We start from the raw sequence: 26328 nt of genomic DNA, 5'->3' as shown, positions 1-26328 counted from the left end.
ATTCTGAACATCTATGCTCCAAATTCAAGGGCACCAACATTCCTAAAATAAAGCTCAAAGCATACATTGCACCTCACACAATAATAGTGGAAGACTTCAACACACACTCTCATCCATGGACAGATCATGGAAACAGAAACTAAACAGTGGCACATTGAAACTTACAGAAGTTATAAACCAAGTGGATTTAACAGATATCTATAGAACATTTCATCCTAAAACAAAAGGATATACCTTCTCAGCACCCCATGGTACCTTGTCCCAAACTAACCATCTAATTGGGCACAAAACAGGCCTCAACAGTCACATGATTAAAATAATCCTATGCCTCCTATCAGATCAACATGGTCTTTAAGAGCAACAAAAACAACAGAAAGCCCACATATATATGGAAGCTGAACAAAGCTCTACTTAATGATAACTTGGTCAAGGAAGAAGTAAAGAAATTAAAGATTTTTAGAATTTTATGAAAATGAAGGCACAACATACCCCACCTTATGGGACACAATGAAAGCAGTACTAAGAGGAAAACTCAGCTCTGAGTGCCTCCAAAAAGAAACTGGAGAGAGCATACACTAGCAGCTTAAGAGCACACCTGAAAGCTCTAGAACAAAAAGAAGCAAATACACCCAAGAGGAGTAGGCAGCAGGAAATAATCAAACTCAGGGCTGAAATCAACCAAAAAGAAACAAAAAGAACTATACAAAGAAATCAACAAAACCAGGAGCTGATTCTTTGAGAAAATCAAGAAGATAGATGAACCCTTAGCCAGACTAACCAGAAGGCACAGAGACAGTATCCAAATTAAAAAATCAGAAATGAAAATTGAGATATAACAACAGAAATGGAGGAAATTCAAAGAATCATCAGATCCAACTACAAAAGCATATATTCAACAAAACTGGAAAATCTGGATGAAATGAACAATTTTCTAGACAGATACCAAATACCAAAGTTAAATCAAGATCAAATAAACCGTCTAAACAGTCCCATACCCCCTAAAGAAATAGAAGCAGTCATTAAAAGTCTCCAACCATAAAAAGCCTGGGACCAGATGGATTTGGTGCAGAATTCTATCAGACCTTCAAAGAAGACCTAATACCAATACTCTTCAAACTATTCCACAAAACAGAAACATAAGGAACACTACTCAATTCATTCTATGAGGCCACAGTTACGCTGAGTATTCTCCCTTTGAGATTGAATGGTTTCTCTCTAATCAGGAACTTGTTACAATTTCCTTACATAGAGGACTTCATAAGAGATTTTTTTTTCTACTTCTATCATGGTTAATGTTCCAAGCAGATTTTAAAAACTGGTTGAGTACATATTCTTTTAGCTTCAGAAGATACCATGTATATTTAAGAATCATTTAACTATTATAAACTATTTTTGATGTCTTAAAAAACTGTCAACTCTGAGTTGTATATTTTAAAATAAATTTTATTAGTTTAATAAAAAATAAAAAAAAATAATAAGCCCTATAAAAAACACACAACTTAGTTACAATATTTATAAGCTGTAAGCCTAATTTGGGCAAATTTACCACGACACTACTCTATTTCCCAGCTATGAGAGCGCTTGTTTCTTGTGGATTCTCCAGGCCATGTGGTTTTGCTTTATCCTCCTTCCACCTCCTCTTCCTCTGTCTTCTTCTGTCTTCCCTGTGTCTTACTCTCTTTTCCTCCTCTCTAAAACCTCCAGCCCCACCTTTCCCTTCCACTGCCCAATCAGAGGCTCTAGCCTTTATTTGACCAGTTAAAGAGAAGATTCACACGAAATCACCTAAGTACATGACCCACTCCTCATCAGGGCAGCCCCTTTTGAGAAAGCAAAATTAACATCAGAATACTAACAGCACCAGAGCAACCCACAATACTGTATGTATCTAGAAACATGAATGCTGGGTACTCTAGAACTATTACACAAATAAATAAAGACTATATAGATCACCAAAGATGTTCATGGTCTCAGAATCCTAAAGGCCCTAGAGTGAAACTGTTCCCTAGATGATAACTTTGTGGGCAGGTTGCTTTTCCTATGAGTACTAATATCCATCTCCCTGTGCATATTGTAACAGATATAAATAAGTAGGTGCTGAAATGTGCTTACATAGATTCTGAGAATTCAGAAGCACACGATGTTTTCGGTCTTGACTTATTTTCAGTTCTCAAGCCTGAACTTCCAAGGCCTGAAGAGACAGATCAATGCCTTCAGGATGATGTCTTGCGGTTATAGAAGTGGCACAGGTGGCATAACTTTATCTCCTCACAATGTTCAAGAATCTCCCAAAAGAGCAGAGTAGCTCATGCATCATGGTCCTTTTCACGGTGACCTCTTCATCTCTGTTATGTCCAAATGAATGGTATGAAATAAAAAGAACTTAAACATCAATACTGCAACACCAGCCACAGAGGTGTTTTTCATTCTCAGAAAATATGTCTAATGTGGCTACAAAGTGATCCATGATCTTTGTCCCATGGTGACCTCTGTGACATATGTGTTTTCTCAGAGTCTCACATTACCACGGTTAAGTGCTTCTTGGGGCACTACTCAGGCTCATGGCACTGTTTCCCTGACTGATTCTCACTGTTCCCTGGTTGAATGTTTTTCCCTGGCATGACTGGGATGTACTGTAAATGTCAAGTCACTTCCTTAAGCCCCTTACTTGTATGTTGTGATATAACAACTATTAAAATATTATGTGACCACATTAATAAGAATGAGCAACTCGAGCAATATGACTTTTTTAGTAAACTGTAGAAATCCTTATCAGTCAATAATGTAATACACGTTTTTAAGCATAAAGAAATTAAGAGGGTCCTACACTATGTCCTTCTGTTATCGTATGAACAACATGTTTAGATTCGTTCTATGAAGTTTAAAATGGTGACCTTTAATTAATCTAAATATACTTAAGTAACTTACAATATTATTACCAGGTAAATAAATTCTTAGTATCTGCAGGTCTCTTCATCCTCTCTTTTCCTCTTCTCTAACTGTTAACTGTCTTCCATCCATCCATTAATTATCCCTTTCATTTACTATCAGGCTCCTATTTTAGACCTTGTATTGGGCTAGGGAGCGGATGCACCAACATGAATAAAGACCTGCCCCCCCCCATTCTGGGTTTCATAAATTTAGAGATGTGTCTAAGAAGATATGATTCAAAACATTTTTTAATCAGACAATAACTTTAAAAGAAACACTTTCATAATGACAGCATTTAAAATACAGAGAGAGTATCTACTTGGGCTTGGATAACACAAACTGATGAACATAACTGGGAACATAATTGTTTTCCCCCCTAAAGCATCAGACAAAGGGATAGAATTGTTGTGTTAAACAACATGTTCAGGAGTCATGATGTGAATAACTTACTAATATACTTTACTCTTTATCTCCCATTAGTTATTATTGCTCTCCTTAACTATAGATGACAAAAATAACTTGGCTTAGATAAAAGTTTTACAAGAAAAGTGTTATTTTGACTGATAATATTTATTATAATTTGTACCCAAAGGAAGAATAATGTGGAGAACTATATTGAGAACTTCATTGTTACTGAGATTAATTTTAAAGAATATATGTCTGCTGTTGTCATCCAAGAACACCAAGTAACTCTGGTAAATGTTACAGACTCTTGTCAAAACATCATGTATCGCTCCTGACTGTGAACAGGAAGATCCTAATCTAGATAAATCATTGTCAGGAGAGTTGGCCACCAGACAAGACACATTCTGTCTTTCAACTTACTAAGAAACTAACATTACACCAAACACGAGAAAACAAAACAAAAACCAACCAACCAACCAAACAAACAAACAAAAAAACAAAAAACCTGATCATACTAAGCACAAGATTTTTTAAAGGGCTGGACTGTGCTATGTGAGATCATTTTCCTCCTTACAGTGAGAACAAAGGCAAAGCCAGCATCTAGCACTATGCAAAGAATTCTTGCTGTGGGCTTGTTTGACTTTACTTCCAAAAAGTTCCACTACAGTCATCAATCAGAGAGAGAATAATGTAGCCAAGATCTTAATATAATGGGAAGGCTGAGTGCACTGAGGTAGACTGGATTCCAAAAGACACCAATCAAGGCTCCAAAGCTGTGGCATTGGCATTGTGCTCACTCTTATAATTTATTTAATGGCATCATCTTTAATTAAAGAATGATACATTTGAATTCCCAGTTTTACTTCCTTGATCAGCATCAATCCCATTACCTCAAGGTGCTGCTCACTTCTTTGTAAAACAAAATATATGCCAACAAGTCAAACTGGATTCAGCATTTTCCAGTGAGGCTCACAAGCCAGCAAGGTACACTGGCTTCAGCACTTACCAGTGAGTCTCCAGCCAGCAAGGCACCCTGGGTTCAGCACTTCTTCCCAGTGAGTCTTACATGGCAGCAAGGCACCCTGGGTTAAGCACTTCACAGTGAGTCTCACAGCATTTTCTTCCTCAGGAGAATCTCTCTTTCAAGGAAGATGATCTCCAGTTTATTGCCAAAATTCTTTCCAGGAGCTTTGAATTACTGCCCACCAATGAGAGCAAAGTTGGTAGAAGAGGGCTAAAATGGACAAATCAAAACCTGGACTATCATGTAAGCTAAAATATCCAAAAACTAGAATAAGTTACATCACATGGGAAAATGAGAAACGGAATAAAAAGTCACAAAAACTAAAAAGTTGACATGCAAAATAGCAGTTCTGAAAGAACTTTAGTCTGAGGAAAGTGGCAATCCAGTCCCTAGTTAAATGTTTCTCTCTAGTAAAAAGAAATATTTAGCTAAACTAAGGTCACACTGGATTACCCCCTAATCTTGGAAGACTTCCCTTTTGATAGAAATGGGGAAGTCTGAACACCAGGATATGCTCACAAGAAGGATACCATGTAGTATCCTTACCAGCTCACAGAAGTATGCTGTCATGAGCCACTGAACTATAGAAGCTGGGAGAGGCTTGGGGCAGAGTCAGTCCATCATCCATCAGAACAATGCCCTGACCACATTTCGACATTACATGTCCAGTCTCACAGCCGTAAGATTGTGTCTTTCTATTGTTCAGGTCACTTCATCTGTGATACATTATTGAGTCAGCTCCAGGAGACTGCTGTGTTTACCAAGTCAACATTTTCTTGTCTTTATTTTTTATACACTTATTTATACTTGTTTTCTGTTACTCTGGAATTGAACCCTGGGCCAATTATTTGACAAAGGCCTGATATATATCCCCATCTGTCTTATCCTAGCCCATCTAGGCCACAGCCTCTGTACCTTCTCATTACCCCATACCTTTGAACATGGGACCTAGTTGTTACAGGCTTCAGCAAGGCTCATAAATCCAAGGTGGGGCGTCACCTGTTGTGAATCCTCGGGTGATGATTCTGTCTACTACCTTGGGACATCCATGTGAGCATTCTTCCAGAAGCCTCTTCGTAAGCTAGGATAAAAAACCCTCCAACTCTGACTACCAAAGGTGTCTTGAGCTCTTATCTATGAAGGATGGTGTATAAGCTAGTACTCTTAGCCATCTCTTACTCTTGCCCAAATGACTCAATGTAACTTATAAATAAATAGGATAATATATACATCTGAAAGCTATATTTTTCCTAATGATTTTTAAAATTACAAATGGAAAAGTAAGGCAATAAATTAAAAGAATGTACCCTATAGCCAATGTATTTGCATGTAATGTTGAAGTAAATTTTGTCAGAAATTTGGGGAAATTGGGAAAATTGTTTTTTTCAATACCATCCTGTGATATATTGTAATGCACATTGGCAATTTATAGGTGAACCTCACTGTAGAACTGGTTACTTCTAAATAATTTAAATAAGCTATTTTTTAAATGTGGCTTTTTAAAAATCAATTTCTTTAACTTATTTTTAAACCACTGTCCTAGGCTTTAACTTAAAGCTGCCAAGTAATTCAGATTTAGTAGTGAACTCAAGCCTTCTCATGGAGAATATATACATACATGTAGTATATCATAAATATATAATATATAACAAACATATATTATATATTAAAATCTAAATTTTTATGTAATTTTTGGTAGTTGACTAAATCTCCAAATAATCTCCCATTCTTTTCATGTATTTTCACAAATTAGATTCTGGTCCCAACCTTAAGATGCAAATCTGACACTCTTTAGTCATTTCAACAGTCATCTGTCTCCAGAAGGTATGGAGCTGAAGTATAAAGAGTTGAGGTTCCGATGCACAAAGGATGCTTGCAGCCAATTTTCTCAAGAACCCCAGGTTAATTTTATGATGGCAGGCTGCAGTTTAAATGTATTAGTTCTAAATGCATAAAATTTATCCATGCTTGTTTAATAAAAGAAGACAAGGGGTTGATGTCCAGTTAAACCTGAGTTTTAGCAGTTGGAGAAAAAGTCCTCTGTATGTGCATCTATTCTTAAATTCTTCCACTCAGTACTTAATTTAAAAACTAATATTTCAACAAGAAAGCATTTTATAGTTCTTTGTTTACCTTTGAAATTTATTATAATACAGTAAAATATGCCAAAGAAATACTTTCAGTACTAAATAACTCTATTCATTTTTTAAAATGGAGTTATTTTCAAACACAAAGCAACACTGTGAATGTTTCATGTTTTATATGCATACCAATGAAGTAAAACAATGCTTTGGAGAAGTGAGGATAGAAGCTATAAATAAAAGATTATTTTTAGTTACTACCAAGAGTGTATGAGGCAAGAACTTTTCTTCAAGGGTTGGAATAAGAAAACTCCCAGACTCTTAAATCAAAAGGAGAAGCTTTTCAGTCCCTATAAAGTCATGCACTTCAAAATAGACACTAAATCAAAGAGGTAAGATATGGCAATGTCAGTGAATGTGTGTTCACATAGAAATAGAAGACTATGGCTAGACAAAGATGATGAGCTTCAGTGTTCTGGCTAGCAATGAAGAGTGAGCAAACACTCCCACCCAGAGCTGCTAACTCCTCCTCCAACCCAATCTCACAGGAATCACTGAAAACCCAGCTCTTCAGTGTGGGCTGAGGCTAAGCACCAGGCTATTCACACAGGCACTAAACCATATTTTTGTGCCAGAAAAAAAAAAGTAGAAATGAAAGAAAGAGTTCAGCAGAGCTTAACAAGAACAGGCTAGGTACCAAACAGTACAGGATGGGCTTGGCTCACAAATTCCAGCACAATCTTTCAGACTGATCCATGATACAGTTCAGCTGTGCCCCATCTACACAAGACATTGAAGATCATCCAGGATCACAAACATTTTTAAAATTTTAATTAATTTATTTTTTACACTCCATATTTTATTTATCCCCCATCTACCCTCCGACTGTTCCATATCCCATACCTCCTCCCCACTCCCCTGTCTCCATGTGGATGTCCCCACCCCCAACCCCATCTGACCTCTAAACTCCCTGGGGCCTCCAGTCTCTTGAGGGTTAGCTGCAACATCTCTGAATGAATACAGACCTGGAAGTCCTCTACTGTATGTGCATTGGGGGCCTCATATCAGCTGGTATATGCTACCTGGCTGGTGGTCCAATGTTTGAGAGATCTCTAGGATACAGGTTAATTGAGACTGCTAGTCCTCCTGCAGCATGGCCCTTCTCCTCAGCTTCTTTTAGCCTTTTCTAATTCAACAACAGGGGTCAGCTGCTTCTGTCTATTGGTTGGGTGCAAATATCTGCATCTGACTCTTTCAGCTGCTTGTTGGGACTTTTGGGGGGAACAGTTATGATGGGTGCTTTTCTGTGAGCACTCCATAGCCTCAGTAATAGTGTCAGGCCTTGGGACCTCCCCTTGAACTCAATCCCACTTTGGGCCTGTTGCTGGACCTTCTTTTCGTCAGGCTCCTCTACATTTCTATCCCTGTAATTCTTTCAGACAGGAGCAATTATGGGTCAGAATTGTGACTGTGGGATGGCAACCCCATCCCTCACTTGATGTCCTGTCTTCCTGCTGGAGGTGGGCTCTATAACTTCCCTCTCCCTATTGTCTGACATTTCATCGAAGGTTCTTTGAGTCCTGAGAGTTTCTCACCTCCCAGATCTCTGGTGCGTTTTGGAGGGTTTTCCAAACCTATTTCCTGAGATTGCCTGTTTCCATTCTTTCTGCTGGCCCTCAGGGCTTCAGTCCTTTCCCCCTACCCAATACCAGATCAGGTTCCCCTATCCCCTCCACTCCCCACCCCATCCACTTTCCCTCCCTCCCCATTTGTGATTGCTTTCTTCTCTCTCCCAAGTGGGACTGAGATGTCCTCACTTGGACACTACTAACCCCACATCCAATAGAGGGCTAATATCCAAAATATATAAAGAACTCAAAATATAAATTACCAAAAAATTACCAAACAACCCAATCAAAAAAATGGAGTATAGAACTAAACTGAAAATTTACAACTGAGGAATCTCAAATGGCTGAGAAGCACCTAAAGAAATGTTCAAAGTCCTTAGGGATCAGAGAAAGGCAAATCAAAACGACCCTGAGATTCCACCTTACACCAATCAGAATGGCTAAGATCAAAAACTCAGGTGACAACACATATTGGAGAGGATGTGGAGAAAGAGGAACACTCCTCCATTGCTGGTGGGATTGCAAACCAGTACAACCACTGTGGAAATAAATCTGGAGGTTCCTCAGAAAATTAGAAATAGATTTACCCGAAGACCCAGAAATACCACTCTTGGTAATATACCCAAAGAATACCATACTGTGCAACAGGGGCACGTGTTCCACTATGTGTTCATAGCAGCCTTATTTGTGATAGCCAGAAGCTGAAAACAACCTGGATGTCCCATGACAGAAGAATGAATACAGAAAATGTGGCTCATTTACACAATGGAATACTACTCAGCTATTAAGAATGAGGACATTCTGAGTTTTGCAGGCAAATGGATGGAACTAGAAAATATCATTCTGAAGGAGGTAACTCAGATCCAAAACTACATGCATGGTATGTACTCACTAATAAGTGGATATTAACCAAAAAAAAAAAGTACAAAATACCCAAGATATAGTTCACAGAACTCAAAAAAAAAAATCACAAACACTTTTAAATAAGATTGAACTGAAGACTAAAAATGCTATGAGATAGTGACCAGAAATCAACTGTTTTTTACACCCATGATTAAATTTACCAGCAAGAAGACATAGTAAACATCTCCATCAGTCTTTGACATTTAGATCATTCTGATACACAAGGTCAGAGGATATTGGGTTTTATTTTGTTTTGCTTTGGGGAATTTTAGAAACTTAAAGCTTGATGTGATCTTTTTAATTATAACATAACTGTTTTATTATAACATTCTCAAAAAAATACAGCACAGTAGGATAAAAATAGAAAAGTGTGAAGGTCCCCAAACCCAGGGGACCTGGCTAGCTTGTTAAGTTTAATAGTGGAGGAAGAACTTTCTCCAGGACCTAGACTCCGAACATCAAAGCTATAGAACACTACAAAATCATTTTGAAACAGAGAATAGAAACCAGGAATATTATCTTTTTGGAAACTTTTAAAAGAACAGACTATGACCCAAATGCAATCATTAGCATCAATTCTGTGCAAGGCATTGCATTAGATTTTGAAGATAACAGAAAGAATGAAAGTAACAAAGATCCCTCCATCTTCTACTGGATCTCTGGGGACCAGACATCATTCATTTGGGGAATACTATCAAGATACAATACAGTGAGCCCCCTATTTAACTCAGTCCTTAAAGATTCATTCCTGGCCCAGATTAATTTTTTGATATACCACAATTTACAAAAGGGACAGTTCTCACTCAGTCATTAACTATTGATCAAATCTGTACTGTATGAAGAATAACATATTGAGTATTAATGGAAATGATCAAGGAAAAGACACATACTGTGAGAGACCTGATCATTAACCTGAGGTTAACATTTATCAAGGGAAAAACAAATTTGTGGTATGTTTATTTTTGCCACCATTTCATAGATACATAAATATTTTAGAACTAGTAAGCATGCTGCTTAAAAATAGGGAGATCCTCCCTAAGTCTCTTCACTTTGGAAACATCAGAATGCATTTATACAAACTCAGGCAGCACCAGTGCCACTAGCTGACGGGGCCTCGTTAGGCCATCATTGTATGTTTGATTCAGTGATGATGCAAGCATCCATGTAACATACTGGATAGTGTTTGCTTCTTTTGATATATCTTAATGAGTAGTCTACAACTGATACAGGAGTCTATGGGTAATGGGGGGTATTTTCTTTTGGTTTGAAGAATTAAATTTACAATGGAATGTTCATATTTTGTTAATATTTTTAACTTCATTTACTGAACCCATTTGTAATTCTACTTTGGAATTAAACAATATTATTATTAACTTTTATTTACTGTAACATATTTATAAGTGCTTAATCATTTGTTTATATATTCATCGATGTAAAAGACTTTAATAACTCCAGAAGTATTGAATATTGAAAAATAGTTCATAGTAGTAACAATTTATTGAATAGTATATGCCAGGCACTTTCCAAAATTTCTAAAATACTGCCTGATTTAATCTTTGTAAGTATGAGTCTACAAAGATAAGAAGAATAAATAAAAAGTTCGGGCTAAATAAAAAGTTATGTTTGTGTTTGAGCCTAGAAAATCTGACTAAAAGTGCATTTTCCAAGTGATGCTCTACTGAACCTCTATGTATTTTTAAGTAACATAGTTCTGTAGTGCCCTGGATTTGAGATATAACATAACACATGTGCATTTGAGCCTTGTCTCTATCGTATCCAAGTGTTTTCAGATACTTAAAACATCAGACTTCACTTTTCCAAGCTGTGAATTCACTTGAAGAATGTTTTTAATTAAAATCTCATCAATACATCGTTCAAAATGTTCTCATTGCAAGCATGTTTCACTATCTTCAGAGATGCTGTGGCTATGAACATGTTTAAGAGGAAGATACTGTGGACAATCAGATCACAGCAGTCAGTGGCCTGGACATTATATCTCACAGGTTCTTCACCTACATAAGACTTACACACACAAAACCTAGGTCACAGTGAGATCTCAGAACCACATTTTAAAATAAGAAAAATGAATGTGATATTTTTTGAATTTAATTATTAAAGCTTTATTGTAACATAGATATTCTTTTTCCCTGAGCATTTCTGTTCTTAATTCCCTAATTGTCACCACTGAGTGTGGCACAGAAGTGTACGACCATAATGACACAGGGTTACAGAAGAAGGGCAGGCGGAGCTTCAATGCTGATACCTTAAACATGATCAAGCATAAGGACAGCAAGAGTTGGCTACCTCCCTACTCCAAACCTGACAACACAAAGTCAGCTCTCCCAACATCAGCCCTAGAAAGAATTCATTACACTGACAGTTATCAAGCTTCACTCTTTGCTTGACAGTATAAGTTCCCCCTCAACCCTACAGCTCCTGAGTATGTAGATGATATATCTTCTAATACCATTGCCCTGGCCATTGGTGCATGGCCATACAAACCTTGTCCCAGAGACCCTGGCCACCTCCACAGGGCATAAATATTCCTTTCTGTTCCCCAATAAAGGAACCAGTTCTCTAAAGCTGTTTCCAGGTGTGATCATTGCCTGTGTACTCATTGTCAATGGAGATCCTGTACTGAACCCACCCACACTGGGTTAAGTTTCCGTCCCTACACTCCAGCTCTGTGTGCATCCCCAGGAAGAAGTGGACATGAGGTGACATAGAAGCTGGTCTTTTCTGAATTTTTTCATTGTTGTTGACAACTGGCATTAAAACCCCAACACAGGCTCTAGAGTCCAAATTTTGCCTTGATGGTAATAATTCCTATTTTAGTGACCTTTCTCAATCCACAACTTCTTACTCCATTGCTCCCACTGGAAGGGAAACACACACACACACAAATACACATACAAACACACACAATCTCTCATACAAACATGCACATTATCAACTAGTCTTAAAGTAGTAACTGTATGAAAAACAAGTTCCAGATAAACTGATTATATGATTTCACTTAAGTGAAAATGTATAATATTAATATTTAAAGATACATGTACACTTACATAAAATATTACAAAGAGATTGAAACCATGTTAGGTTTGTGGCCATTCTAACTTTGAGAAAAGATGAGAAACGTGTTGCTCTTTATACTTTCTGTACTTTAAAATGTCTTAAAATACTGAGCCTAGAGGGATTGAAGGTGTGGTTGCTATGTGACATGTGCATCAGTAGGTAGCAGAGAGGAGAGAGGCCATGTCTACAGTCAGTGTTCTGACCTCTGAACATCTGAACAATTAGTAGCCTAACACTCCCTGAAAACAAAAAACAAAAAACAAAAAACAAAAAAACAAACAAACCAAAAAACAAAAACAAAAACAAACAAACAAAAAAAACAAAAAAACAAACAAGCCTTACCTCCACTCCAACATTAGAGGTCCTAGATAGAAAAGCCTGAGATGACCACCATTCTGGTTCTATGCAATCCTGGGGGCTGGGGGCAGACCATGCCAGAGATGATCCCTGCCTAGTGCTATAATACATGAATGGAGCATATCATTCCTGAGGTCTCAACTCCTAGACACACCAGACACTCACTAAGAGAAGCAAGTCAGTGGTGGAGAACTGAGGAAGAGGAAAAGAAACAGGTGGGTGTGGGCACAATGAAGAGAGTCAGAACTGGAGACTCAAGGGCAGCGGGGAACAGCCTGATGTGAGTAGCTAGTGAGTACCTGCAACCATGGTGGAGTCCCATTTTGTGCTGCCACTAGGGGCCACATCTGGGCTTGTGGCGCTGCAGCAGTGGAAATCTGTTACTACCAAAGGACAGGCAGATGACCCTGGTCTGGAGTGTTGTCCAGGGACATGTTGATATCTGGGGGCTATGCAGAACTGGCACCAACCCTTTCCTGGGCTTCATGGAAGACCTGGCTCTGGGAGCATGACAGCAAGAGTATGACCCCTTTCCTCCCCTCCTTTTATGATCTTGCCACCTGAGGCAAGCAAGAAAATTGGCTCCACCAGGGTCATGACTGCAGGAGAGCAAGCCCTGCACTCTGCCTGAGCAGTGAAGTTAGCCCTGGATCGGGAGGATTCAGGTAAGCCATCTTTGAGAGTATGAGCCCAGGAGAGCTGGCTCTATTGCCACTCTCTCTTCTCAGGCAAGAGAGCTGCTCCAGGGACCATGAGAGTGGGAGAAGTATCCATGTCTTTTACCAGTTGCAACACTTGAAGAGCAAGCCCTACACCTCACCTGGTGTCTTAGTCAAGGTTTCTATTCCTGGACAAACATCATGACCAAGAAGCAATTTGGGGAGGAAAGGGTTTATTCAGCTTACACTTCCACACTTCTGTTCATCACCAAAGGAAGTCTGGACTGGAACTCAAGCAGGGCATGAAGCAGGAGCTGATGCAGAGACCATGGAGGGATGTTAATTACTGGCTTGCTTCCCTGGCTTGCTCAGCCTGCTCTCTTATAGAACCAAGACTACCAGCCCAGAGATGACACCATCTACAAGGGGACCTCCACTCTTGATCACTAATTGAGAAAATGCCTTACAGCTGGATCTTGTGGAGGCATTTCCCCAACTGAAGCTCCTTTCTCTGTGATAACTCCAGCCTGTGTCAATTTGACACAAAACTAGCCAGTACAATGACCCCTTGTCAACTTGACACACAAGCACATTACTAGTAAGCCTCAACACTTAGTTTCTTATTCATCTCCAAGATGTAAATAATTTTAAAAGTCCAACAGTCTTTACATATTAAAAGTTCAATCCCTTTAAAATATCCAGTATCTTTTAAAATTCAAAGTCTCTTAACTGTGGGCTCCACTAAAATACTTTCTTCTTTCAAGAGGGAAAAATATCAGGGCAGAGTCACAATCAAAAGCAAAAATCAATCTCCAACCATCCAATGTCTCGGATAAAACTCACGATCTTCTGGGCTCCTCCAAGGGCTTAGGTCACTTCTCCAGCCATGCCCTTTGTAGCACACACATTGTCTTCTAGGCCTCAGCTGCCTGTATTCCACTGCTGCTGCTGTTCTTGGTGGTCATCTCATGTTACTGGCATCTCCAAAATGCTGCTGTCTTTCACTGTAATTTGCCTTCAACAATAGCCTCTCATAGGTTCTCTTCATGGTGCCAAGCCTCAACTCCTTTGCATGACCCCTTCTACCCTGGACCACCAATTGCAACTGAGGCTGCACCTTCACCAATGGCCTTCTATGGCCTCTCACAGTGCCAAGGCTCAGCTGCTCTGCATGACCCCTTCATGCCTTCAAAACCAGTACCACCTGGGTTACTCCTACACATTACTAAGTCCAGCCACAAGATACAGCCTTGGCTATCTCTGGAACACAGCCTCTGTGCTCTCTGAAAACACTTCCCAGAAGATGTCACATCAATGATTCTGGTCTCTTCTTAATCACTGCTAATTTCTTAGCTCCAGCTAACCAGCATCAATAGTCCCAGTAATGCAAAGCTTTCACTTTAGTAGTTCTGGTATCTTGTTAATCACAGCTGATTCTTCAGCCCCAGCTAACCAAAACCACAGAATCTTCACAATCAAAATAGAAATGGCCCTGAAAAGAGTCTTTAACTTTCCCTCTGAAATTTCACAAGCCAGGCCTCCATCTTCTGCACTGTTCTCAACATTATCTTCCAAGCTCCTACACAACATTTGTGTTAACAGAGCTCTTAACACGAAATGGATCTTCTAGCCCAAAGTTCCAAAGTCCTTCGACAGTCCTCCCCAAAACATGATCAGGTTGTCACAGGAATACCCCACTATGCTGGTACCAATTTGTCTTAGTCAGGGTTTCTATTCCTGGACAAACATCATGACCAAGAAGCAAGTTGGGGAGGAAAGGGTTTATTCAACTTATACTTCCATACTGCTGTTCATCACCAAAGGAAGTCTGGACTGGAACTCAAGCAGGACATGAAGCAGGAGCTGATGCAGAGGCCATGGAGGAATGTTAATTACTGGCTTTCTTCCACTGGCTTGCTCAGCCTGCTCTCTTATAGAACCAACACTACCAGCCCAGAGATAGCACCACCCACAAGGGGACCTCACCCCTTGATCACTAATTGAGAAAATGCCTTACAGCTGGATCTTGTGGAGGCATTTCCCCAACTAAAGCTCCTTTCTCTGTGACAACTCCAGTTTGGGTCAATTTAACACAAAACTAGCCAGTACACCTGGGCAGCAGAGTAGAGCTGGCCCTGGTTGTGGTGGTTGCTGCTGAACTGGACTTGAAGACATGAAAGTGAGAGAGCCTGCAGATGGTGTGGACAAAAGGATATACTGTGGGATACATTATGACATACTATAGCTTCCATAATGAGATTTTTTTTTCTCCGTTGGGAGGGAGGTTACAAGCACAGAGGGTGGATACAGGGGAGGAAGAGATGAGTGGGATTGGAGTGCATGATTCACAAAGAACCAATAAAAAGATCTTAAAGTCTTAAAACAATAATAACAATATTCACAATAATAGCATAGACTTTTACATATGCTAAAATTATGTCTCTAATGGTAAAATATAAGACTTTAAACAAAGGGATTTTAAAACCAATAAATCAGAGGTCAAAAGTAACTGAAAAAAGGTCGTTTTGAAAACTCTGCCTTGGACTGCACTGTGATGCAATAAGAGAAGGAAGCATTTAGCACCAAAGCAGTCAGAGTTTTAGTTTTACTTCTATTGCTATGATAAATACTCAGACAAGAAGCCACTTAGGGGGTTATTTGGCTTAAAATTCTAGGTTATAGTCCACCACTGAGGGAAGTCAAGGCAGGCACTAATCACATGACATCCACAACCTGGAACAGCAGGAAACAAACACCACTGCTGCCCACTTGCATATGCCCAGTTTGCTTTCTTTACTCTTATAGTTCAGGGTCCAGCCCATGATGGTGCCACCCACTTATAGGATGAGTCTCCCACCTTAATTCCCAACCCCTACAGAGGAGCCCATAGGCAAATATGATCTGCATAATGTGTTAGTGAAAGTCTTTTTCCAAGGCAATTCTAGAGTCTGTGGGAAATTGGCAGTTAAATTATATTTACTGTATATAATAGCTGCGGTAAATAGCCCAGACCCATGGTCATACTAGCAACCTCATATAATTTAGTAAGATACAATGAAAGTATGACTGAATTTGTTGGGAAGAAAATGGTGTTCAATGAGAGTAGAGGGTATAGGAAAGTATAATGAAGGACTACAGATGATCAAAATACATTATATTACATGTATAGAATTATCAAGGAATAAAAATGTTTAGTGTTACCTTACTATATTTTTTGTTAGTCCCTTGAGTGAAGACTCAGGATTATGAGGACACCACCAAATCAATGACTGGATTTCAGCCTCACAAAGGCCAGATACTCTCTCACCACCTTTGTAAATTCAGTCATTCTAGAGCATCCTCTACATCAACAAAATAAGGGTTCCTATAAATCCTCTGCCTACTTTCCACAACTGTGATGACATCACATGAGACACTATTTGGGAAAGTACTTCAGAGCTGTTAGCTCCTCTCATACTAAAACACACTACACCAACACAGACTGAAATAAAAATAAACACAAGGGCTGAGAAGATTTCTATTAGAAAGACTGTGGGAATTTTCTGCTTGTGTCTCCTGTTGCAGATCTTCCTGCCACACAGAATGTTTCCTTTTTCTTGCTTTCCTTTTATCCAAAAGATAACCCCCAAACTAGGTTTCCAGGAGATGGGACAAGCAACATAAGAATCCATAGTTTCTGGCCCAATGCTAGTCTGCTCAACAATGCAACTCATCTTAAATTTGTATGCCAGGACTTCTACACCCTTCACAGAATCCTAGTGGGGGTGAGAAGCTGCAGCCCTGCTGGTGAATGCATATGTATGCACGACTTGAATGAATACTATTCCTTGAAATGTAAAGATGGGGAAATCCCCACTGTATCTATTTTACATAAATTATATCAAGGTAAGTTTAATGTTCCCCAGATCAGAGTGGAAAGAGGAGGCAATGGGGAAAAGGCCAATACATGATACTCAGGAGAGGCAACTTAAGCATAATGAGGACACTTTATACTTCTAGGCAGCTTTTTATCTTCACTTGGAGTCAAATTCCTCACACCTTCTCATAAGGGAATATGTTTTCCAATGCAAGGGAAATAAGGAAGTGAGACACTATCCTATACTGTAGACCCTGGTGAGAAGAAAACTTATCTAGAAGCAACCAATTGGGGCACTGGAAAAGGAGAGGGGGAAGGTTAAACCCCCCAACAGTCTTTGGTGGAACAGAAAAATGCACAAAGACTCTCTTGAAGTATGAAGTGCATTTAGAAGACGACAGATCCTAAAGGCCCTGACCTTCTCACACTTCCAACTGCTCTCCAGTTCTCTACATTTAGCCTCATAGTCTTTTGGGCAACAGCCCAAAATGAGTTTCATTTAATCTCAAAATGAGATTACAATCTCCTTGGAATAACTGTCCCAAGCACTTGTCATCAAGAAGGTGCCTTGTTACCCTGCTTTGAGGAAAGTGAAAAAATGTTGGTGCCCTGTATCTGTAGGATTTTTCTCACCTCTGGGTAACTGGCTATTGGTGACTTACCAGTATACTTGGTAGTTGCTTGCTTAAACAAATTTATGGGTCTCATTGGACACTGTATATTCTGTACAACTATTTCTGATAAAAATGCATCCGTAGTAAACATTTTCTCAGAACATTATTCTTAAATGTGATAATAAAAAATTAAATAAATAGCTGGCCACTTATGCAGGTGCACTAAACCTTAGAGATTAAATAAAACTACCAAGAGGTACTTTCTTTCTCTCTTTGCTCTACTTAAAATAGCATTGCCCTATTTGGAAGTGGGTGGATCTACCTAGCAACTATTAAAGCAGAATTTGAAGATGACCCTTCCTTAGCTCTGTGCTTGTTTCTATGTCCTTAATTCCCAGAAAGAGATCATTGGGTCTTTGTTACCTTTCTTACCCTATGACAACTCCATGTGACTAGTATGCAGATAGGCTGGTCATGAGCAATGGATTGATACAGACTTAGCCACACTGACTCTCTTATAAAACAAGTGTAGAGAAATGAAGGACTGAAAAGGCACAGGAAATGGTTACATTTTAAGGAAGAGAAGAACTGGGGAAGTCACAACTGCAAAGAGAATTCTGGCAATGAGTGATGAGATTTAAAAGTCAAGTATGCAAAAGGAGTCTCTGCTTACATGCTTGTGTTTATGGCATTTCTGTTTCTGTTGTACCTGTGACTTTCATACTAATTTTTCAAACCCTCCCAGGATTATTGTTTTCTATATCAACACATATTGCATATATTTTAGTGAGAAGCAGTATGTTAATTTTTTTTATTTTACAGTCTAATTTAATAGTCATAAAGCACCAGGGGCAGTTTTGTGGCATCATTTGGTTCATGAAGGCAGAGTCACTATGGAAAATGCCTAATGTTGAACAACTGCAGGTAAGATAAGGAGCAGGGGCCAGGCTTCGCGCCCCTGCCTTACTGCAGAGGGAGGATTCTCACTTTCTTACCGCAGCAATGCCGTTCTTTGAGTAGAGACTCAAGGCTCAACTTAAATTCATTACTCGATCCAAGTTAAGTTAGTAACTTCATATGAAACCAAAGCAAGCAGTAGGCATGTGATTTGCATGTGATTTGCCTGTGATTTACATGCAAGGATGTCCATTTCCTATCATTTAATCAGTGAGTGCCATCCCATCACAATATTCACTCAGTGCTATTTGTTACAATGGCTGATTTGTCTCACCCTCTGATGAAATTAGAATTGTGCTTATGTATGTAATTTTCTATGTATGTCATTTATTTATAATCTAAAAATGCATTTTTATGTTTATAATCTGAAAATGTTTTTTTAGAAACAACAACAACATGCCAAGGAAATAAGACACAGTTAATATGTTGATGGGTTACTTAGGTCCCAGTGTATTATAGTTCTCAAATCTTGGCTGGCAGTACTTGCCCTTAGGGTCAGAGCCAATCAGATTGATGCTGAGAGACACTTTCTTCATCTATACTCACATTCCAGAGGGCTCCCAGATACCATACAAATGCATGTCCTGTACCGTGGCATGGCTCCAGTGCTCCCTATAATACAGACCCGGTAACTGATATTTAACGTTTTTGTTACATTTTACTTGTTTTGAGTGTGTGCTTCTGGACTGCCATGGAATACTTGTGCAAGCGAGAGGACAATCTGTGGGAGATCCTCCCTTCTTCCATCATTTGGGTCCTAGGGACAGACCTCAGCTCACCCGGCTTGGCAGCAGGCACAGTCACTCGCTGAGCCATCGCTCTAGCTCCTAGCGACTGATCATTGAAAAACAATGACCCTCCAATAGTCACAGAGAAATGAATCCTACTATAGATGAAAAGGGAAGTGACCCCATGGCCTGTGGCTCATAAAAGAAACTGGAATAATTCACCATCAAAGGTCTCAACTCAGGGCTCTTGGAAGTTTCTCTTCCTCTAACATTTCTCCCTTAGTTGTTCTGTCTCTGTCCTGTGAAATGTTTCTACTGTAGTTAAATACTTGTAAATCCGTACAGACGATATGATCATTTACTTCTTTAAAAGGAAATTTTAGCTGGGTGTTGTGGTGCACACCTTTAATCCCAGTACTTAGGAGACAGAGGCAGGTGGGTTTGAGTCCAGTCTAGTCTACAGAGTGAGTTCCACAACTATATATAGGGAACTGTCTCAAAAACAGAAAGTAAAAGAAAGAAGAAGCAAGGTGTAAAATTTCAGAGTCCTAGCTTCTCTGTGCAAATTAACAAATGACACTTTGCCAGAGAGGCTAATTCCATGACAAGCCTCACTTTTCAAGATAGTTTGTAGTAAACATTTACTCAGTCTGTATTTTTAGAGAAGATCAACTTCTTTAATACAGGATGCTCATTCATGGTCATTGCAAATTTTTAGCATGAAATGTTTACATAGTATTTCCTTAAAATACTATGTAAAAAAAAGAAAAAGAAAAAGAAAAAAAAAACAAAGTAGGAGCCTGAGAAACAATGGTGGCTGAAGTGGCATTTTTGTGTATGATATGTATTTTAAGACACATCATGTATCAAGGACAACAATGCAAACTACTACACTGACCACATCCCTGTTGAGGAAGAATGTCATTACAGGGAAACCTCACAGTGAGAGCAAATTGTGAGTATATCTGCCAGATAAGTAAATGCCTGAGTAGTTCATTTCTGTACTGTAACACCTATGTTAATTAAAGTCTAATTGTTAAATTGGAAAGATGAAAGCACCAAAGGTTGTTTATATGTGTATGCATTTTACAGACTCCAGGGCTACCCAGATAACCCAAAAGAAATGAGTGACGATAAATTACAGCTGATGGCGGTTTATATAAGAATATCTGGGGGCCGAGAAGATATGTTTACATGTAAAGTGTACACCAAGCATGAGGTCTGAAGTGTGATCGCAGAACTTCATAACAAGCCTGGCTCGTTGATACATGCTTGCAATCCCAGAACTGGGGTAGGAGAGACTGGTGAATCCCTGGTTCTCACAGTGAGATGCCCTAGATGAATCATGGAATTCTAAGTTGCAGTTAGAGTCTCTCTCAGAAAACAAGATAGTTTGTTTTCTAAAGAGAGAGAGAGAGAGAAGGGGAATATCGTTGGGTAAGTGGAAGACAAGGAAGAACTTGGGGAAGGGAAACTATGATCAGAATATATTGTATTAAATTTTTTTTCGATTAAAAAAATAGAAATGAAATCTGAGCAAGAAAGCAAGGAAAAAAAAAAACAACAACAAAGTAGGAGCCTGAGAAACAATGGTGGCTGAAGTGGCATTTTTGTCTCCCTGTGAATGTAAATAGACATGAACATGTACACATACATGAGCATGTACACACACACATATATATATACACATACAGAGAGAGAGAGAGTTTCCTGCAGACACATACTCACTCTTTGCATACACAGAAAAATAGCTGTAAATGACAAACCCAATGAACTAAAACTGTCACTGACAAGCTGGAGAGAGAATTCAGTGGGTAAAACTACTTACCGCACAGGCCTAAAGACTTGAGTTCAATCTCCCGAATTCACAGAAAGCCAGATGTTGGGGCTTGCATCTGTAATCCTAACACTTCTACAGTGAAGTCTTAGGTGGTGACAAAGACTTCCCAGATGTTCATGGGCCAACTAGCCTGAAGTACACAGAGCAGCAGAAATGAGAGAGACTTGCCTCAACAAGGAGAAAAAAAAAAAAAAAACCAACTGCCAAAAACTGTCTTCTGAATCTGCACATGTACATCATGGCATGTATGTATGCCCCCACACACATCAAGCATACAGCACACACATATTAAATGTATATCACACACACAACACACATCAAAGAGACACATCACACACATCACATATACACACTTAACATAGGCATGCACACACAACGAACATATATCACTGAAACAAATCAATGCACATTGCACACAGACAAAATACATGCCCATATCACACCCACCTCATATACACACACATCACATGCAGATATCATATATACACATCTCTCTCACACATACATACACACCACAGATATACCACATAAGCATTGTATGTACATATCACACACAGACATCACTTACAAAGCTTTTTTATATAAATAAAATCAAATTAGACTTAGCTCCAGGGGAAGCTAGTGATAGACTAGCAGGTATCTCTTCTCTCTTTTTCTGGCAGAAATCTTGAAACAACAGAACAGCCTGTGCTACAGGCATAATTAAAGCAGATGTTCTCAATCTTCATTTTCATTGTTAATTTTGACAGCAGAAGAAATGTGCTTGTCTTTTGTGCAGTCACCTATTTTCTTTCAGATGTGCCCTATTTTTCTCCTCACCCACCATGACTGCTTAGAAAGCCAGTAGGAGGTGATGGTGGGTAACAATACAGTAGCAAGAACTCTCAGTTTCTCAGAAGGTCAGCAAATGGAAACTCGATAAGAAACTATTCAGAATATAAACTTCAAGGCTAGAAGTTTACGCTTAAGCACTTTTATCTATTTCTAACATGAAAATGATTTTATCTTTCAGTGGCTTGTGAGGTCTTATGAGGTCTTTCATGACAAAAGTCATTCACACTGCATATATTAAGTATAATAAACAATTTACAACTACCTTTCTTTGTTAATGCAGCATTTGAGAATATAACAGCGTTAAGATAAAACAGTCACACATATAGAAACATCCCACACTTTGATAACAAGGGCCAGGTGACACAGCTGCAAGGAAGAAGCTACTATTTTGTTGACTATGTGTCTAAAATCTGAAAGCATGCTTGGTCAATAAAGGTACCTTTCCCCAAGTGTGCTCTTCTAGAAATCCTGCTCTGTGACCCCTCATTGTTAAGGTGTTTCCAAGAGAGAAGCAGGTAACCATCTGTAATATTTAATATTCACTTTCAAGTTGATTTGATTTGGAATCATCTGAGATGCACATCTGTGAAGGCATTTACAGAGACTTCACTGGAGAAGGCAAGAGACATCCTGAGTGGGGGTGTCAGGATCCTAAAGGATGGGGTAGCAGAATGGGTATAATGGAGAAAATGAGTCAAATACCGATGTCCATTCCTTTAGGTTTCTGCACTGTGAACACAGTGTGGCTGCCTCCTCACCATGGCCTCTGCATCAGCTCCTGCCTCCAGGTTTCTGCCCTGTGTGAGTTCCTGTCCTGACTTCCTTTGATGACCAAAAGCAATGTGGAAGTGTAAGCCAAATAAATCCTTTCCTCCCAGACTGCTTTCATCATGGTGTTTTTATCATATCCAGTCACCCTAACACAGACAAAGCCCTTTTCTCCCTTCACTTGCTCCCTGTTAGGAATTTTGTCACAGCAACAAGATAAGTAATATATCATCTTTCCCCTCAGTGCTCTCAGCAGCTTGGATGCCCCAAACCTTAGAAACTACAGGGCAAAATAAAAAAATTAAAAACAAAACAACAAAAAAAAATGTGCCAGGCATGGTGGCACACGCCTTTAATCCCAGCATTTGGGAGGCAGAGGCAGGAGGATTTCTGAGTTCAAGGCCAGCCTGGTCTACAACGTGAGTTCCAGGCCAGCCAGGGCTATACAGAGAAACCCTGTCTCGAAAAATAAATAAATAAATAAATAAATAAATTAATTAATTAGTTAATTAATTAATTAAAACCAAACTACAGAGCAGAGAGGAAGATCCCTATTACCTGTGGTGGACCCCCTCTCCTCGCCCACACCAAAGAACCCTGGAGAGGTAAGACTTCACTTCTTATACATTTCCCAGGCAAAGGATTCAGGGAGGGCCCAAGAGGCTACAGTCTCAATCCTCCTCTGCTCTGCTGCTGTTTTGTTATAGTGCACTACAGCCTGCTTCACACTCCAGGAGGAATTGGCTATGCTAGAATGACAAGTGCAGCTTCCCCACTTCCTGCTACCCAAGCTCCACTGACCAGTGGCGAGACACATGCTTCACCAGGGAGCAAGGGACTGAAATCTCATCTACTACCCACAAGGCAGTCACCAGAGATAAGGGGCCTGGTGACAGGGCTAAATTGGCAGAGCTGGAGTATAGTTTGAGAAATCATCTGGTGTTAACTCCATCACTCTGCAAGTGAGCACGCAAGCAGGAATCACAAAGATGAGTGTTGTGATGTATGCCTTCCATCCCAGCACTCATGACTGGTGTTCTGAGGAAGGAGGAATGTACATGAGAGGCTAGTTAGGCTACACAGTGTATTCTAGTCCATTCTAGATTTCATAGCATGATTTTTATCTCAAAAAAACAAAAACAAGCAAGCAAATAAAACTAGAGTTTGAGATAGGAGGAGAAAATAAAGAAGTAGGAACTGCAAAGCCTTAGGAGAAGTTAAACTCATTTCGATCCTAGCTGGGGACTGTGTGAACAAGGCCTGACTAGTTAAGATGCCCAAGGATGGAACAAAGCAGAGTCTGACCCATCGCTGGAGAGACAGGAATGTCATGTACAAGAGAAAGCCTGTTGGGTTGGAATTCCAGATGAATGTATACACTCCCAGTGGAAGCAGAGAACCAGAGCCAAACAAAGGGGGACTAGAACACAAGAAAGGAGAGGGACAAGGTATGCATCTCTGCAAGAAATACTGAATGAAGCAGAAATCCATGCACAGAGAACACTCAGTAAGAGCCAGCCACAAAGGCAGAGCCACGGTGGTCCTCAGCTAACCTCAGCTGAACCTACACCTCACCAAGGCAGAGCCAGAGGCAGTACCTACAGCCTGTAAGCCACAGTCTCACAGGCTAACAACTTCAGTCACTACACCTTCTGTGCTAGGCACTGTGCTAGATATATCACATCCATTTCATTAACTTTTTTCATTAACTAATTCCCAAATAATGGATAAAGCAAAATTAGCTCTACATATTTCTAGTCCCAGCTTAAAGGTGCTTTCTTATAGAAGACTATAAGAAGCTGACCACTAGCTTCTCTATCATACCCTGGATTGTCTTGTACTTTGTCATGTGTTGAAAGGACAACATAAACCCATTTGTCTCCATTTAAGGACCAGGCCTGTTTTGAGGGGGAAAAATGGGGCTGTAAAGCACCAGTTCCAGGAACAGACCATAAGTCCCAGAGATTAGGCCATACGACATCAGCTGCAGGGACAGACCATAAAATCCTGAACAAGATCATAAAACCCTCTTGCAAAGAACATCCTGGGGATAACCACAAAAATGGGGAAGTATCTTATCTCAAGATGGGTCATCTGTACTGGGAAGCCCTATCTCAACCTATGGTTAAAACATTCATGACATAGGAATGCAGACCACTGACCACCTGTGACCCCCTAGCACCCACCAATAAAAGTTTACATTACATAATCCTTCAATAGAGTTCCCTGCATGAAGGCCATTTCAAATAATTGTTCACCCCTGCATGCTGGTTGTTTTTGCAGAATAACCACTCTTTGTCTTTGCATACCATCTGAGTCTGGGGTCTTACCTCAGCAATTTTCAGACCATTACAGTGTCACTCAGTTTTCCTTACATTTTGTTATTTTTGAGGATGTATTATGTCCATTCTGAGTTCTACCTGTGACCTCATATTTTCTAGCACATAAGCTCTTGAGTAAACACTTCTGTGCCCTTGAATGCCAGGAGGGGAAGGGCTGAAAAGGAAGTGTGCATGTGAGGTAGAGGCATTGTGGACAAGAGCTTTGCTCTCTGGAAATGTGGCCAATACTGACTAATATTTCTAAAAGCTAGAATAGCAGAATGATGTCACCATGACTATGCAAATAAGCTTTTCTTAAATAAGTCATAACACTGACTAGAGTTTTATTAAAATCTGGCAATGGCAGAGGTGAGGTTATATATTTTACTCCTCTGTTGGGCTCCTAATTCATATGTTAGAAAGCCAGAGAAATGTCAATAAATCCAAGAGATGTTAATATGAAGGCATTCATTATAGTTTTCTGTGTGTGTGTGTGTGTGTGTGTGTGTGTATGTGTGCATGTGTATGTATGTGTATGTGTGTGTTTGTGTATGTGTGTGTGTGTGTTTGTGTGTGTGCGTGTGTATGTATATTCGTGTGCATGTGTGTGTACGTGTATGTGTATGTATGTGTATTTGTGTGTTTGTGTATGTGTGTTTGTGTGTGTGCGTGTGTATGTATATTCGTGTGCATGTGCGTGTACGTGTATGTGTATGTATGTGTATTTGTGTGTTTGTGTATGTGTGTTTGTGTGTGTGTGTGTATACATATGCGTGTGCATGTGCGTGTACGTGTATGTGTATGTATGTGTATGTGTGCTTACTGACAGAACAGCCAGCAGATTGATGCTTTACTTCTGGACTCATCCTTCCCATCCAAGAGTAAACCATCCATGCTGTCCCGACTTCCTAGCAAAAGCAGGATTAAGCAGCGTCCTGTCAGTTCTGTAGGACAATAAGTCCTACCCTACTAATCTTAACTGGATAAACACTCAGGAAAGCAATTACAGACGTTCAAGGAAATACAAACAGGATCCTGTAAGCAACGTTCCAGAAGATCACTCTGCTAGTCAGATTTCCACTGCACACTGCAAGCTTTTTTCTTTTCTTGACTGTCTAACATGAATTGATGGCACCACAGACTGCTAGACTACTGTGTGCTTGAATTATGATCATAGGCAGAGTGCTGAGTACAGATATTGAGGACACATCCTGTTTATTCCATAGAGAGGATTTGCATTCTCACTTTGGGTAGAGAAAGCTAATGTAAAACAAACAAAACAACACAGCAAAACAACATTACTCAAGGTCACAAAGTATGTGTGAACCAGAAGATTGGAAGTATACT

The 26328-nt window shown here is 39.6% G+C and overlaps 1 protein-coding gene and 1 non-coding gene across 14 annotated transcripts in view; one reads left to right on the top strand and one right to left on the bottom strand.

Annotated features, from left to right (window-relative positions):
• Positions 1-26328, bottom strand: part of Mctp1 (multiple C2 domains, transmembrane 1) — a 650923-nt gene that overhangs the window by 416682 nt on the left and 207913 nt on the right. The window lies entirely within an intron of this gene.
• Gm24519 lies at positions 12153-12284 on the top strand. Its single transcript, XR_003950747.1, has one exon. It is a non-coding gene; the product is annotated as a small nucleolar RNA SNORA17 (small nucleolar RNA).

This window comes from Mus musculus, chromosome 13 (genome assembly GCF_000001635.26).
Source record: "Mus musculus strain C57BL/6J chromosome 13, GRCm38.p6 C57BL/6J".
NCBI classification, from domain to species: domain Eukaryota; kingdom Metazoa; phylum Chordata; class Mammalia; order Rodentia; family Muridae; genus Mus; species Mus musculus.
This window is presented reverse-complemented; position numbering and strand designations above follow the sequence as displayed.